Source organism: Lycium barbarum, chromosome 7, assembly GCF_019175385.1.
Source record: "Lycium barbarum isolate Lr01 chromosome 7, ASM1917538v2, whole genome shotgun sequence".
Classification (NCBI taxonomy): Eukaryota; Viridiplantae; Streptophyta; class Magnoliopsida; order Solanales; family Solanaceae; genus Lycium; species Lycium barbarum.
The window spans coordinates 16,589,737-16,604,953 of record NC_083343.1 but is presented as its reverse complement, the minus strand read 5'-3'; the positions used below and the strand labels follow the sequence as shown (position 1 = coordinate 16,604,953).

General features: G+C 40.6%; 1 long non-coding RNA gene across 1 annotated transcript; it reads left to right on the top strand.

Annotated features, from left to right (window-relative positions):
• Nucleotides 1-7,739: 7,739 nt before the first annotated feature.
• LOC132602178 (uncharacterized) lies at nucleotides 7,740-10,853 on the top strand. Its single transcript, XR_009567637.1, has 3 exons — nucleotides 7,740-8,467; nucleotides 9,315-9,380; nucleotides 10,309-10,853. It is a non-coding gene; the product is annotated as an uncharacterized LOC132602178 (long non-coding RNA).
• The last annotated feature ends 4,364 nt before the right edge of the window (nucleotides 10,854-15,217 follow it).

Genomic DNA, 15,217 nt, shown 5'->3' with positions numbered 1-15,217 from the left:
GCGGGTTTTGACTGGGATGTGGATACGCACCACAATATTCTTCCATTCCGGGACCAGATTGATCACATGACGGATGATGCGATAAAACTATTTAAGTTTAAATTATTAATTTAATTAAACGTCTTTTCTACTTGGTGATCACTGATTTGTATTTATATGTTATGCAGCTATTTATATGGACGTCGTATGCTGCTATATTAGATGGTTTGCTGGCCTTTTGCAGGCAGGTCAGGGGGTTTGGAGGTCGCGATGTCCATTGATACACCTGGACATCGTAGAGGACCACATGCCCTAGCGTGTCTTACGACAGTTTGGGCATACACAGAGTATACCCCCTGACGTCCGTCATGAGCTCCGACACTACCAGTTGGACGATTGGGCTGCCGTTGATGATGATTTTCTGGCTTTCATGGCTGTCCAGATCCACCGTTGGGAGAACAGGTTGGGCACTTTAGCGGTGGTCGGCCATTTGACTCCTATTGAGGATTACATGCGCTGGTATCATCAGATCACACGCCGATTGATCAGCAACCCAACTTTGCGTCCCGCTAGGGATGTAGGATACTCAGCACTCGCGGGACAGTACGAGGCATTGGTAAGTTTATCGTATTTAGATTTATTTAATTGCATTAACTGTTACGTTTTAAAAAATAACTTTTTTTTTTTACTGTTGAACACAAATGTAGCTGGAGGCCGTACAACGATTACGCATGTTGGGGTTAGAGCATATGCCTTACCCCGAGCTTGCGGGGCTTGCGTCGGAGATGGTACGGATATCTGAGGATGGTATCTGGCAGGCAGGAGAGATTAGGCGCATGCAGGAGCCTGTTCCAAAGGCTGAGTATCAGCCAGCGCTAGGAGGAGGACCAGGTGCTCCCAGAGGAGGAGGCCATGCTGCCAGAGGACATCGTGCTGCCAGATGACGCCGTTCGCGTAGAGGACGCGGTGCTGCTGCTAGAGGACCTAGTGGTGGAGGACACCATCTGGTAGATGAGGCCGATCCCATTCCAGAGGACGTTCCCTTTCTAGTCCATCCGCAACCATTCCAGGCCGGTGGCAGCTCACCTGGGGACTCATCTACGTTTACGCCGGCGCTTCTACTTGCTGAAATACCTGTATCTTCATCACAGCCAAGCCAAAATGCATACATGGAGGAGCGTGATAACATCGATTGGGCGGCGTTACACGCTTCATTAGCTGATGGGTGGCCTATGAGGAATTTAGTGGGAGCCAGGATTCTTGACTTCAATGAGTTTTTGATCCCGGTTAGTATTTAAAATAATTATTTGTTCATTTAAATTACTTATTTTAAATATATATGTTACTTATTATTTAGTAATATTTTATATTTTGGGATTCGGCGCCAGCGGGTCTAGCAAAGCCACCCACTCAGGCATTTTCTCATGGGCCTGCCGAGCCAACGGTGTCTTTCCATGTGACTATCGAGCCACAGGTAAGCTTTTTATTAAAATTAGTTTTCTTCAATACAATGTCAATATTTAAAATACATATTTGATTATTTAAAGTACTTATTTTAAATATGTATGTTACTTATTATTTCATTTTTTTCATATTTTAGGATTCGACGCCAGTGGGTCCACAAGATAGGCGCATTCAGGAGCCTCCTCATCAGCCTGCCGAGGCAGAGGTGTCTTCTCATGAGACTACCGAGGCGCAGGTAAGATTTTTACTTAAAATCAATTTTATTCAATATAAGGTAAATATTTATTTAATTTTTATAACCTTTATTTGGACTTCGAACAACATCTCGTCCAGAAGACTACCTCATATTCTGCACTAGACTCATCTCAGGCGCCCGTTGATACATAGGTTTGATTATTCAACAAACGTTAATGTATTCAATATAAATAAGAAATGGTACTAATTATTATATACTTTTCAGGTTCACCCTTCAACGCCTGCGGTGGCGACTCCCGACGAGGAAGAGGTCGAGTTTCCAGACCCAGGTCAGCATGAGGTTCTGCCCGTGCTAGCGGGATCAGATCCCAAGAAGAAGCACATTCTAGTCAAGGGCGCACAGGCCAAGGGAAGATGAGATGATCATGACTTGGAGCGCCTGGTTATTAAGAGGAAAAAGGGCGATGGAGATGATGGCAAGGGCGGTGGGGATGGTATGAGCCTTAGGCCTAAGGATAGTTTCAAGGATACCACATGTGGGACCCATCCACGATAGTGTATATACATTAGTGTTGTACAGTTTATCGTAAATATTATATATTGTTTGCATATCTATTTATATTTATAAATATTATCTTAGTCTTTATTATTGTTTATAGTTTCACATTCTAAATTGATAATAATAAAAAAACGTGACACATTCGAAATAAAGTTAAGCATTAATTTAAAAATAACACGAAACCCTAAAAGATAAATAACGTAAACCTAATGACTACAAGTCTTCAAACAAAAAAGGATTTCGAGCATTTTTCAACCACTAAAACGACAATCCAAACTTTTACGTATCCTTGAAATATTGAGCCTACCTTATTAATCGTACAAATATAAGTAGGGTTCTATATAAAATATTAAAGTTCCGGAGTCTCAAAACATGATTAATATACGGCTAAACTACGTAAAAAAGTCTGAAAATGTAATAAGTGGTTGTTTTGGGAAAATGGTGGACTCCTATAGCGCAGTAAAATATTGCGCTATAGGGGAGAGACAATTTGGTTTAGCGCAATATTTTACTGCGCTAAAGCACTTAACGGCTCCATCACGGTTAAGTGCTTTAGCGCAGTAAAAATACTACGCTAAAGGTATTTATGTCACCTTTTTTTTTTTTTTGGGGGGGGGGGGGGGGGAGGGAGGGGTATTTTGGTTCAAAAGGTTTTTTTTTTTTTGGGTATTTTGGTTCAAAAGGTTTTTTTTTTGGGTCATTTTGATTCCAGACTCAAGAAGGAAAGGGGATGTTGGGTGGGGGCGGGTGGGTTATAAAAAATAATATTTTCCATTTCTTTGAATGACATAAGTTTTTTGGGGTTTTTCCATACGGCGTCGGTATCAGTATTGGAGTTCGACTATTCCGACATTGCGCCGTATAGGGGCCTGTTCATGGAAAGAGCTCCATGCCAAGGATTTTTTCATACAAAAAATATATTCTTTTATTTTCTAAATAGGTTATCTTATTATTTTCTACTCAATTGTTTATATATATATATATATATATATTTATTTATTTATTTATTTTGGGCCCCCATGTCATGTGCCGTTGTTTCATTCGTCCTTGTGCCACCCTATCCGAGAGCGAGTTGCACGCACTATATTTTTTGGATCAATGGTGATTTTGTGTTTAAAAGGTACATATTGGTTAAGGTTAGAGTGTCTAATAGGAAAAAAAAAAGGGTATGTTGAGGTGTCAAAGAAAAAAAAAAGTTTTGGAAACCGCTTATAACTTTAGCCAAGCTAATACTTGTACTAGAGAGACACACGATATTGTTAATAATTTAACCAAAATGATTAACGTTCATCATTTTTTAAAAATATGTAGTTTTTCTTATTTTTATTGTTTAACTCAACTATATTTATTTTTAAGTTATAGTCTAATACTTAAAAGAAAATTTGTGTGTAAATATTCTGGAACATATATGAAAGATCATTAAAGGCAAAAATAATGCAAATAAAGTTTTTGAAATGTATGAGCAAACAAATAGAAATGTAAGGCGTCCACGGGTTGAAACATCACCCAGGTGAGGGTGCTGGAGGAAGGGGCTTCAGGTGGCCTTGACATGATAGTCTCATGTAAGTTTGGTTCCCATAATTACCTCGAAATGTTTAAAGGTTCTCAGTCGAAGCAAGTCTCACAATTTTATATTTAAAAATACTAATTTAAGAAGAACTTGCACCAATTGCATACTAAAATATTCTGTGTTATATGATGCTCCCTCCGTTTCAAATTGTTTGTCTGGTTTTGACTTAACAAGGAGTTTAAAAAAGTAAATAAGATTTTTGAATCTTGTTGTGTTAAACTAAAGATATGTAGAATATACCAAAATGTCGTTTAATCTTATGGTCTTAAACATGTCATTTAGAAAATTGAAATTAAAGAGTTGCTAAAAAAGAAAAGAGGCATGCTTTTTAAAACAAATTAAAAAGAAAAGTAAGACAAACAAATTGTAACGGATGAAGTAATTGATATTTCACCAGATTAAATGAATCTGCATGAAATCCAATGTGAGATTTTGACAATAGGGGTTTGGGGTTTTTTTTTTTCACTTTTCAACAGTCAAATTATATGCTTTTGACATCTAATTTTGTTCCATTAGATATATATATATTCGAAAATCGAGAAAATCTAGGGCAACTTTAGAAATATTCAAAAAATGATTAAGTCCTCTATAATATCTAAAAACTTGTCGGCTTATTGAAATAAATGAAACAAGGAATATTTGTAAGGGGACTTTGAGGCACTAGCAACTGGCACGGGATGAAATTGCACTTTAATTATTTTAGAAAAAAATATCTAATTGTGCGAAAGTATTGAATAATTAATAAGTACCATTATACTTTGTACTAATTTTTAGTTTATTCATGTATTACCGTATGTGTTTGTGATGATAAAAAATATTTTTTGATTGCAAGAAAGGCTAAATTAAAATCTGAACTTTCTATTTCTCAAGGTGAATTACACTCTGAAAGGAGAGTAAAACTAATAAAAATAAAAGAAAAATAAGACTATCTATAAACTCATTTGAACAACTACCACTTGGACTAATACAGAAAACAGATGAAAAAAAAAGAACTTCAACCTCTGGGCATGGGTACTTTTGGCCTCAAAGCCTTAAGTTTAGATCCAACTCATTATTTTCGTTATCAACATAAAATGTATGCCCTATAGGAACATCCAACCGATTTATGAAAGGTCTTGTGAACTCAGAAGGAACTCCATTCGGGTTTACATCTGTTGAATTTGAAACCCTGACATGATTCCTTCTTGTTGACAACTGCATTTGTGCCTCAAGATTTGCCTTCATGTGTTGATGACCACCTCTGTTACCTCTAGTTGAACGGTGACGATATGGTGGCGGTTCTCGGGACACATTTCTCATCGATCTTAAATGTTGCGCTGGTAGGTCAAGTATTATTGTGATGATAAATTAGATCTACTTGAACCTTCTGCTATGTGTATCTCTTGTTGTGGCGGTATCAGGTGAGATAAAAAATGATTCATTAATTCTTGATAAGTGCAAATGATTTGGTTACAAAAAGGGCATTGGAGCGACGTAGGGTGAGAACTCGACATTTTTAAGAAAAGAAAAAGAAATCAGAGCAAAACCTGCTCTATCTGATGAATTTTGCACGAGGAGGACGACTTTCAAGTAGCACATCCATACTATGAGTTGGGGAGAATTTATAGCCCGAGCTCACCTTTTCCTTGACTCCCACACGCGCCATGATAAGATAGGTTTGTAAGAATAAATAATACTGTTGATGCAAACAAATTTGAAAGTAATTGACGTTTTATTCTATTTGGAGATAGTTATTTCCTTTTTCGCTATTATTATTATTATTTTACTGTCGCATTATATTGGACACCATCTAATAATTTCTTTCACAAGCGATTATAAAATAATTCTTTTTGTGTAGATGATTATGTTGTTTGGGTTTAGTTTATTCAGACCTCGACTAATATACAGGTACTCAAACTTTTGTTCAAATATTGGGTAATTCATCCTATCTGTATACGGTAAAAACCGGGTCAATGCAAGACCGGTGTGATCGGGGGCCGAGGGTAGGACCAAATAAACACGAGTATGTTCGGTCTTTTCTTCAGACCGGGGGAATTGCACCGGATGCGGCTTACCCGAGATAAGAGAAGTGTATCCGTTAGTCCGGTCTCTCCAAACCAAACTCAACGTGGCCGTTGGACCGGTTTCTCCAAGTCAAGCTCACGTGGCCGTTAGTCTGGTTTCTTCATGTCCGAACTGAACGTGGCCATTGGTCCGGTTGACCTGTTGTGGTACTGCCACGCGTCAAGACCGTTCTGCCATTTTGTACTGACAACCGTACGGGTGTCAGACCGTACGGTCCCACCTTATCCTTTTAGGGTTTCTTTATTTTAAAAGGCTTTGTATTGTATTTGAGGCCCATGAGGCAAAACTATAAATAGAGGACATCACCCTACTTTTGGGGGTTGGCTTTTTTCAGATCTAGAATATTGTAATAGAAATTATATTGAAGCTCTCTCTCTCTCTCTCTCACTAATTTTGGTCCGGATCTGCAGTGTTCTTTGTCTTAATTCATCCATCCAATACAATATAGTGCCATATACACATGTATATTTAGTTCAATCTATAATATTAACATACTCATTCAAGGTATCAACACATATACCCACATATACATATTATAGCATACGAATCCGTATATATTTCGTATCAACCCAAAATAGATTAAAAGTTATCCACATATCCTATACCTCACTTACAAATTCAATTTTTACCTAAATTCGGGGTAAACAGTTTGGCGCCCACCGTGGGGCTAGGATAATAGTGGTTTTTTAATCTTTGCTTCTACCTTATACCCGTTTGATTACAGAATATTCTGCTAATATCAATAAACAGACAAATGGCAAGCAGCGGACAGTCTGGTCATGTCAAAAACAACGAGATTGTGGCCGAAAATGAGAGCAGTGGGTTACAGAGCCTACCAGCAGATCCAATCGACCCAAACTCTGTTGATTCGAGGGAAGACCTCAACCGGCAGAACACCGTGAACCAGGAGAATGCCACCCTACCGGCCACTGATCCCTTAAATACTCATAACTCAATTACTTTATCCCGAGCCCAAAGCCGGAAAGCACCGCATACTCCGGATGAGATAAACTTACGTTTAATTTTAGAAATGTTGCAGGAATAGGGAACCGCCATTGCCGAACAGGGAATTGCAATAGCTCAGCTGCAAACCAAAAAAGGTACGGCAGCCCCGGAAAGGTCAAAAGGCGTCACCGAACCAAGAAGGGATGAAACACAGATAGTCGAGAGTAACGGATCAGGAGCCGGTTCATCCACCGAAGTTCTGAAGATACTTGAGACCTTGGCAAAGCGGGTAGATTCAACGGAGAAGAGTGTGGAAACGTATAACTCTCGGGTGGATCAGATCCTGGGGGGCTTCGCCGATCCTAAAGAGGCCGGATTCGAAGAGGTACATCCAAAGGCCCTTCCCTCCAAATGCGGCTCCGAAGTTGATCCCGAAAAGGTTCAAGATGATGGATATTCAGAAATACGACGGTACCACAGACCCACAGGAGCACATGACTTCGTACACCTGTGCCATAAAAGGCAACGATGTCGAAAAGGATGAAATTGAGTCCGTTTTGCTAAAAAAAATTAGGGAAACACTATCAAAAGGTGCGCTGACCTGGTATGACCATTTGCCCGAGCATTTAATTACTTCTTTCAAAATGCTCGCAGATGTGTTCATAAAGGCCCATGCCAGGGCTAAAAGGCACAGGCTTAGAAAACGGACATCTTCCGCATAGCCCAAAGGAATGATGAATTACTACGAGAATTTATGAACCGTTTCCAAAGGGAACAAATGGAACTCCCTCCGGTTCCGGAGGAATAGGCTGCACAGGCCTTTACCAAAGGGCTTAATCCTCGGAGCTCGACGACCTCATTCAAACTGAGAGAAAACTTAGTAGAATATAAGGCTGTGACCTAGGCAGATGTTCATAACAGGTAAGAATCAAAGATTCGGGTAGAGGATGACCAACTCGAGCTCCCCCGGGACACGTAAATATGAGCAAAAGCTCTGAAAGGTCGAGAAAAACTTACGAGTTGGAGGTCCGATCATCGAGGGATAGATACCGGCCATACTCTCATTCGAAAATGTTATAACCCATATTTCCATACATTGAGACGTTTTAAAATAAACGCGACAAGTTAAGACAAGATTATTTTAAGGCGCGAGGTAGAGACTTTTAATTCCCGATTTTGTTTCAATGCACAAGTTGCTTATAAATTTTATTGGTATAAAAATATTATTGGAGATTAGGGGTAAATTAACCATGATTAGATTATTAAGTGGGATTAAAAAAAAAAAATTGATCACTTCATTAATTAAGCCTAAAGGGCCATGTGGGCCCCACCCGAATTTATAAAAAAAAAAAAAAAAAAAAAAGTACCAAAAATTTGAAAAGTAACAAAACATAGTGCAATGTGAGTCACAAAAGAAGGGTGTACGTGTAACACCCTTGGAAAGAATATATAGGGAATAGGGCATAGTGCAAATGACATCTTTTAAGTCATTTATAAAAACAAAAAAAAAAAAAATCAGCTACCAAGAACTAGTAAACACATCCATGGTTGTGCACGGCCAGGTTGATGATTAAAAAAAAAAAATCAGTTTGTTGCTAATAAAAATTCTAAGGAGAAGACAAGGAGAAGGAGGTGGAGAAGCAAGAATAAGCATAGGAATTTAAGACACAAATTGAAGCCAAGTATTCAAGGTAAGAATTGGTTATTTCTTTTACATTTAGAATGAGTTGGATGCATTGTGAATAGGTATAAAATGGTGCATGTTGGTATTGAATGTTGTTGTTGAAATTTAAAGTTAGCCGTGTGAAGGGCTTATGTGAAGTAATGTTTGAATTTCTTGTACATGTATTAAGGATGGTTTGAATGTTGTAGTGTGTTTGAAAGGAATGAAAATTTTGGAATTTTGTATATTTGGTATTGAAGCCGTGTAGGGGCTGATTTAGGAAAATTAGTGGACTGATTTAATTGATGCTTTAGTTGTTGATTGTTATGGACATTGTGGTGTATTGTTTGCATTGTAAACATGTGGGTTTGATGTGTAAAGGAAATGCTATGTGTGATGAAGGAAAGCAGTCCAATTCGTGGACTGTTTTGGATTTGAATGTGTAAATAAGTTTCATATGTTGATGTTGGAACTGTGGGCTGTTTTGGAAAAAAAAAATATATTGTGGATTGTTGGAAATATTATGTGAATTGTTTAGAATGTTCGAATGTTGTTGGTATGGGTTTGGGTTAATAATCGAATGTACGAACGATATTGTGGTTTGAAAGTAAGCCATTGAGTTGAATAATTGGAAATTTGTCGAATGGTGTAAAAGAGAGCTACTAATGTTGTTTTGCCTTTCGGTTTGATTATTAATGATACTAGGTTGGTTATTGTGGTTGTTGTTGTTGATTTTTGAGCGAGTTAAATTCTCGGGATGACCTATTTACAGGGGAAATGCTGCTGAATTTTCTGTAGAATTGAGAGTTAGTTTGGAATGAATAATTACTTAAGTGCCTATGGCTAACATTGAATATTCATGGGCATATTTGTAGACCTTGGGGAGCCCGAGTCGTAGATTTGGATTAGCGTTAGATTGGCTAGCTTGGAGTGCGTACAAGGTATGTAAAGCAACCTCCTTTCTTTTTGGCATGTCTTAGTTTTACAAAGGCTAGATTAGAGCCTTAAGGAAATTCCAAATCCGAAATCCGAGCATGTTATAATCCTTATATATTCCTTGGCACTCTTATGTATGATTTGATGAAATATGAACCATTATGCCTTTGAAATAATTGAATTCCAAACTTTGCATAAAAAGGTGTTTTAAAGAATTTCGAACTATAAACGTCATATCTTTCACGGCAAGGCTCGGATTACTTCCATATTTTTGTAGGAGCTTATATGGAATATGATGAGTATATTTTTCATAGGCGGGCCCGACTCGGGTCAATACCCGTCCGTGGGTCCCGCGACTTTCCTTTATGTAATTCGGACGACTTTTGAAAGAATTTGGTATGATTATCATTTTGAATTTCAAGTATGGTCATTTACTTATATTTGAGTCTATGATAATGATTTTATGCATATGGTTACTCATGACTCTGCTCGTGCGTTCTGTTATATCTTTCGCCGGTTCCCGGGCCGGTTCTGTTATCGTGCGCACTTTGATATACTCCGGAGTTATGCTGTGTTTATGGTTCACCGAGCTACTCGCAAAAGAGGGTCGGGTTCCACATATATTTGGTGTTATGCTGTGTATGGCGTTATGTTGTGATATGTGACGGGGATACGGAGATTTGAAACATTCTGGTGTTATGCTGTGTTATGGCGCCATCGACGGGCGGGCGACCATATTCTTCTGTACCCTACGCATGACTTACATATTTTTTTTTAAAGTAAACAAATTTTGATATGTTGGATTTATACTTATGTTCTGTACTTCTACTTCGTTATGCCTCAGATTTGTTTTCTGTATTTTCTGCTTTGCATACTCAGTACATATTTCGTACTGACCCCCTTTCTTCGGGGGGCTGCGTTTCATGCCCGCAGGTACAGACGCACAGTTTGGTGATCCACCTGTTTAGGACACCCCTTCTGCTATTTGGAGTGCTCCTCTCATTCCGGAGCTTATACTTTTGGTATATATTTGTTAGTACATTTGTATATATTCGTTCATGGGTACGGCAGGGCCCTGTCCCGTCATGTGATTCTGTCGGTCTGTTTAGAGGTCTGTGGACATGTTTGTGGGTTAGGGTCTTTCTGTATGGATGTATGTACATGTCGTTTGGGCGATCCCATACGCCGAGGCGGCCGGTCCGCATATGTTGTTTGGGCGATCCTATACGCCGAGGCGGCCGGTCCGCATATGTTTATATATTGCTTGGTTAGCCCTGTGTGGCTTTTGTTGGTATTTTCTGCGTGCAGGGTATATTGGATAGTCCGTAAAACAAAGGAAACTCTGCCGAAATTTTTCTGGAAATTACCTAAATTTGAAATAAAGCCTTGTCGGCTTCCGCCATATACTAGAATGAGTTGATAGAATTTGAGATAATATTTGATAGATGTGTTTGGGTGCCCAGATCGGGCACTAGTCACGGCCTACGGTGTTAGGTCGTGACAGAAGAAATCGGGCTTCAGATCGGAGAAATCAAGGGTTGGCCCCGATCATTTCTCTGGTCGGGGTGATAAACGGGTTGAGCGCCCATCGAACAGTCGAGGTCTATCATTTTGAAGCGATGTCGGGGGTTCAGCTAGCAACAAAGACTTACCGAGGATATCGTAGTACAACTTCAACATCAATACCTCGGATCTTGTCTCGGCTATTGGCCGTATCGCAGAAGTAAGATGGCCAAGACCACTGAGATCAGACCCGGGTCAATGGGACCCGAGCGTGGTGTGTGAGTATCATGGAACCCATAGACACAGAACTGAAGATTGTCGCCAACTAAGGGAGGAGGTGGCTCGCTTATTGAAGAATGGCCACCTTCGAGAATTCCTGAGTGAACGAACTAAAAGCCACTACATGGAAAGGGAATCTCAAAAACGGGTTGAACCGGTGGAACCTCAGTATATAATCAATATGATAATCGGAGGAACAGATGCTCCTTGAGGGCTGGTGATGAAACGAACAAAGTTTTTCGTTGTACATGAGAAACGCAGCCAGGATTACGTACCCGAGGATTCCATCTCCTTTAGCAATGAGGATGCAGAGGGCATCAGTCAACCGCCAATGATGTATTGGTAATTTTTATTCTTATTTTTAAATCACAAGTTAAACGTATTTTGATTGACCCAGGTAGCTCGGCCAACATCATCCGGTGGAGAGTGGTTGAAAAACTAAGGGTACTTGACCAGATTGTGCCGGTAGCCCGAGTACTCAGTAGGTTCAATATGGCAAGTGAAACCACGAAGGGGGAGATTCCTTTGTCGGTCAACATTGATGGCACCATTCAACAGACGTTGTTCTATGTCATTGAAGGAGATATGAAGTATAATGCTTTGCTTGGTCTTCTGTGGATTCATAGCATGAGGGCAGTGCCATCAACACTACATCAGCTGCTGAAATTCCCAACCCCGGAAGGGATAAAAACCATCCGTGGTGAACAGCCCACTGCAAGGGAGATGTTCGAGATCGAAGAAGCGCCATTCTTTCCCAAAAACTTGAATCTAAAAGATGATGAATCAGTCGGAGGCAAGGACACCAAATAGCAACTAAAGGGTACGGGTTCGACAGTGGAGCAGAGAGGGTCGGCATACCCATATCGTTCGTATTACCGGATGACTCAGATGCGATCAAATCTACCGTGGAGGAGCTGGAGCAAGTCAGCTTGTTCGAATATCCACTGGATAGAAATGTATACCTGGGCATGGGGTTAACCTCGGAGCTCAGGAACAAGTTAATTAAATTTTTTCAAGCTAATGTCGATTAGTTCACATGATCCCATATAGACATGACAGGTGTGCCACCGGAAGTGATGACTCATAAGCTCAGCCTCGACGGAAGATTTTCCCCAGTGTAGCAGAAAAGGAGACCCATGGCAGAGCCAAAATACGCCTTCGTAAAAGATAAGGTAACAAAGCTTTTAAAAATAGGCTCTATTCGGGAGGTAAATACTCGGACTGGCTAGCTAACATAGTGGTGGTGCCGAAGAAAGGTAATAAATTTAGAATATGTGTTGATTATAAGGATTTGAACAAAGCATGCTCGAAGGATTCATTTTCGATGCCTCATATCGATAGAATGATCGATGCGACGGCCGGGCATGAGATGTTAAGTTTTCTCAATGCTTACTCCGGGTACAACCAAATTCGGATGCACCCGGAAGATCAAGAGAAAACATCCTTTATTACCCGGTACGGGACTTACTGTTACAATGCCATGCCCTTCGGATTAAAAAATACCGATCCAATATACCAACGCCTAGTTAAAGGAATGTTCGAAGAACAGATAGGGAAAACAATGGAAGTTTATATTGATGACATGGTAGTCAAGTCCCTGGAAACAGAGGACCATTTAAAGCATTTGCAGGAAACCGTTGATGTACTTTGTAAATACAACATGAAGCTTAACCCGGAGAACTGTGCCTTCGGTGTCCGATCCAGTAAATTTTTGAGTTTCATGGTGTCGAACCGGGGAATTGAAATTAACCCGGACAAGATCAAAGCCATCTAGGATATTGAGGTGGTAAACAACGTTAAGGGAGTGCAGGGGCTCACCGGAAGGATAGCCGCACTGAGCCGTTTCATTTCGAGGTCTTCGGATAAAAGTCACTGTTTCTTCTCACTGCTGAGAAAGAAGAATGACTTCGTCTGGACACCAGAATGCGAAAAAGCTTTGCAGGAATTGAAAACATACTTGTCCAGCCCGCCTCTGCTGCACACACCGAAGGCAGATGAGCCGTTGGTAAGTGGTGCTTTGGTCCGAGAAGAAGCATATACGCAATTTCCTATATATTATGTGAGTAGAACTTTAGGGGATACGGAGACCCGTTATCCCCACCTCGAAAAGTTGGCTTTGGCATTGGTAAGTGCTTCAAGAAAGCTGAAACCTTACTTTCAATGTCATCCGATATGCGTAGTAACTACTTACCCTCTAAAGAATGTCATGCATAAACCGGAATTGTCGGGTAAACTGACTAAATGGGCCGTAGAGATTAACAGATATGATATCGAATATAAACCTAGGACGGCCATTAAGTCTCAAATCTTGGCCGATTTTATGGCAGATTTTACCCTCGCTATGATCCCCGAGGTTGAGAAAGAGCTTCTGCTAACCTCGGGAAAGGCTTCGGGTATCTGGTCTTTACATACGGATGGAGCCTCGAACCTAAAAGGTTCCAGGCTGGGCATTGTCCTTAAAACCCCTGTCGGGGATGCCATTAGGCAGTCGATTAGAACTATTAAATTGACTAATAATGAATCCAAGTATGAGGCTATGATTGCAGGTTCGGAATTAGCTCGGAGTCTGGGGGCCGAAATAATCGAAGAAAAATGCGACTCTCTTTTGGTCGTTAACCAAGTGAATGGTGTCTTCGAGGTTAAGGATGAACGAATGCAAAAGTATTTGGAGAAAACTCTGGTGATACTGCACCGGTTTAAAGAGTCGACCATGCAACATATACCCACGGAGCAGAATAACGAAGCCGACGCACTGGCAAATTTGGGCTCTTCAGTCGAAGGGGAGGAAATCAACCCCGGTACCATAGTGCAGTTGATGAATTCGATGGTTGAAAATGGGCATGCTAAGATAAATACGATGGGTCTAACTTAGGATTGGCACAACAAATACAGCGACTACTTGCAAGATGGAAAGCTCCCGAGTGACCCAAAAGAATCACGGTCACTAAGGACCAAAGCAGCACGGTTCTGCTTAATAGATGACCAATTGTATCGACGGTCTTTCTTCGGACCCTTGACCAAGTGTTTGGGTCCTGGAGAAATCGATTATGTGATGAGAGAAATCGATTATGTGATGAGAGAAGTCCACGAGGGTACCTGCGGTAATCACTCCGGTACAGAAGCCTTGGTTCGAAAAATTATCAGATCCAATTATTATTGGAACCGGGTGGAGGAGGACTCGAAGAATTTTATCCTGAAATGCGATGGGTGTCAAAGGCATGCCCTGATGATCCATCAGCCCGAAGAGTTGGTACACCCGGTGATATCACCTTGGCCTTTCATGAAGTGGGGAATGGACATCGTTGGTCCTTTACCATAGGCACTAGGTAAGGCCCGTTTCACTATGTTTATGACTGACTATTTCTCCAAATGGGTTAAAGCGCAGGCCTTCGAAAGGATTAGAGAAAAGGAGGTTATTAACTTCATATGGGACCATATTATCTGTCGTTTCGGCATCCCGGCCGAAATAAATTGTGATAACGGCCCTCAGTTCGTTAGCTGCAAGGTCAATAATTTCCTCAAAGGGTTGAAGATCAAGAACATTATATCAACTCCGTATCACCAGAGCGAAATCCACGAACAAAACAATAATTCAAAATCTAAGGAAAAGGCTTGAAACATTAAAACATCAGTGGAAGGAAGTTCTACCGGAGGTATTGTGGGCTTACAGAACCACATCAAAATCAAGCACGGGAGAAACGCCTTTCTTGTTGGTTTACGGGGCCGAAGCTCTCATCCCGGTAGAAGTTGGCAAACCGAGCCTCCGATTCAGATGCGCCACCGGTGGGTCAAACGAGGAGGCCATGGCTATAAAATTCGACCTCGCAGATAAACTATGCGAAAATGAGTTGGTCCGTATTGCAGCCCAGAAATAGAGAATGGAAAGGTACTACAACCGGAGGGCCAATTTTTGACATTTCCAAGTTGGGGATTTGGTGCTTCGGAAGGTTACTTTGAACACCAAGAATCCCAACGACAGAAAGTTGGGTCCGAACTGGGAAGGGCCATACAAGATAACAGGAATAACGAGCAAAGGGTCGTACTAGTTGAAATCCATGGA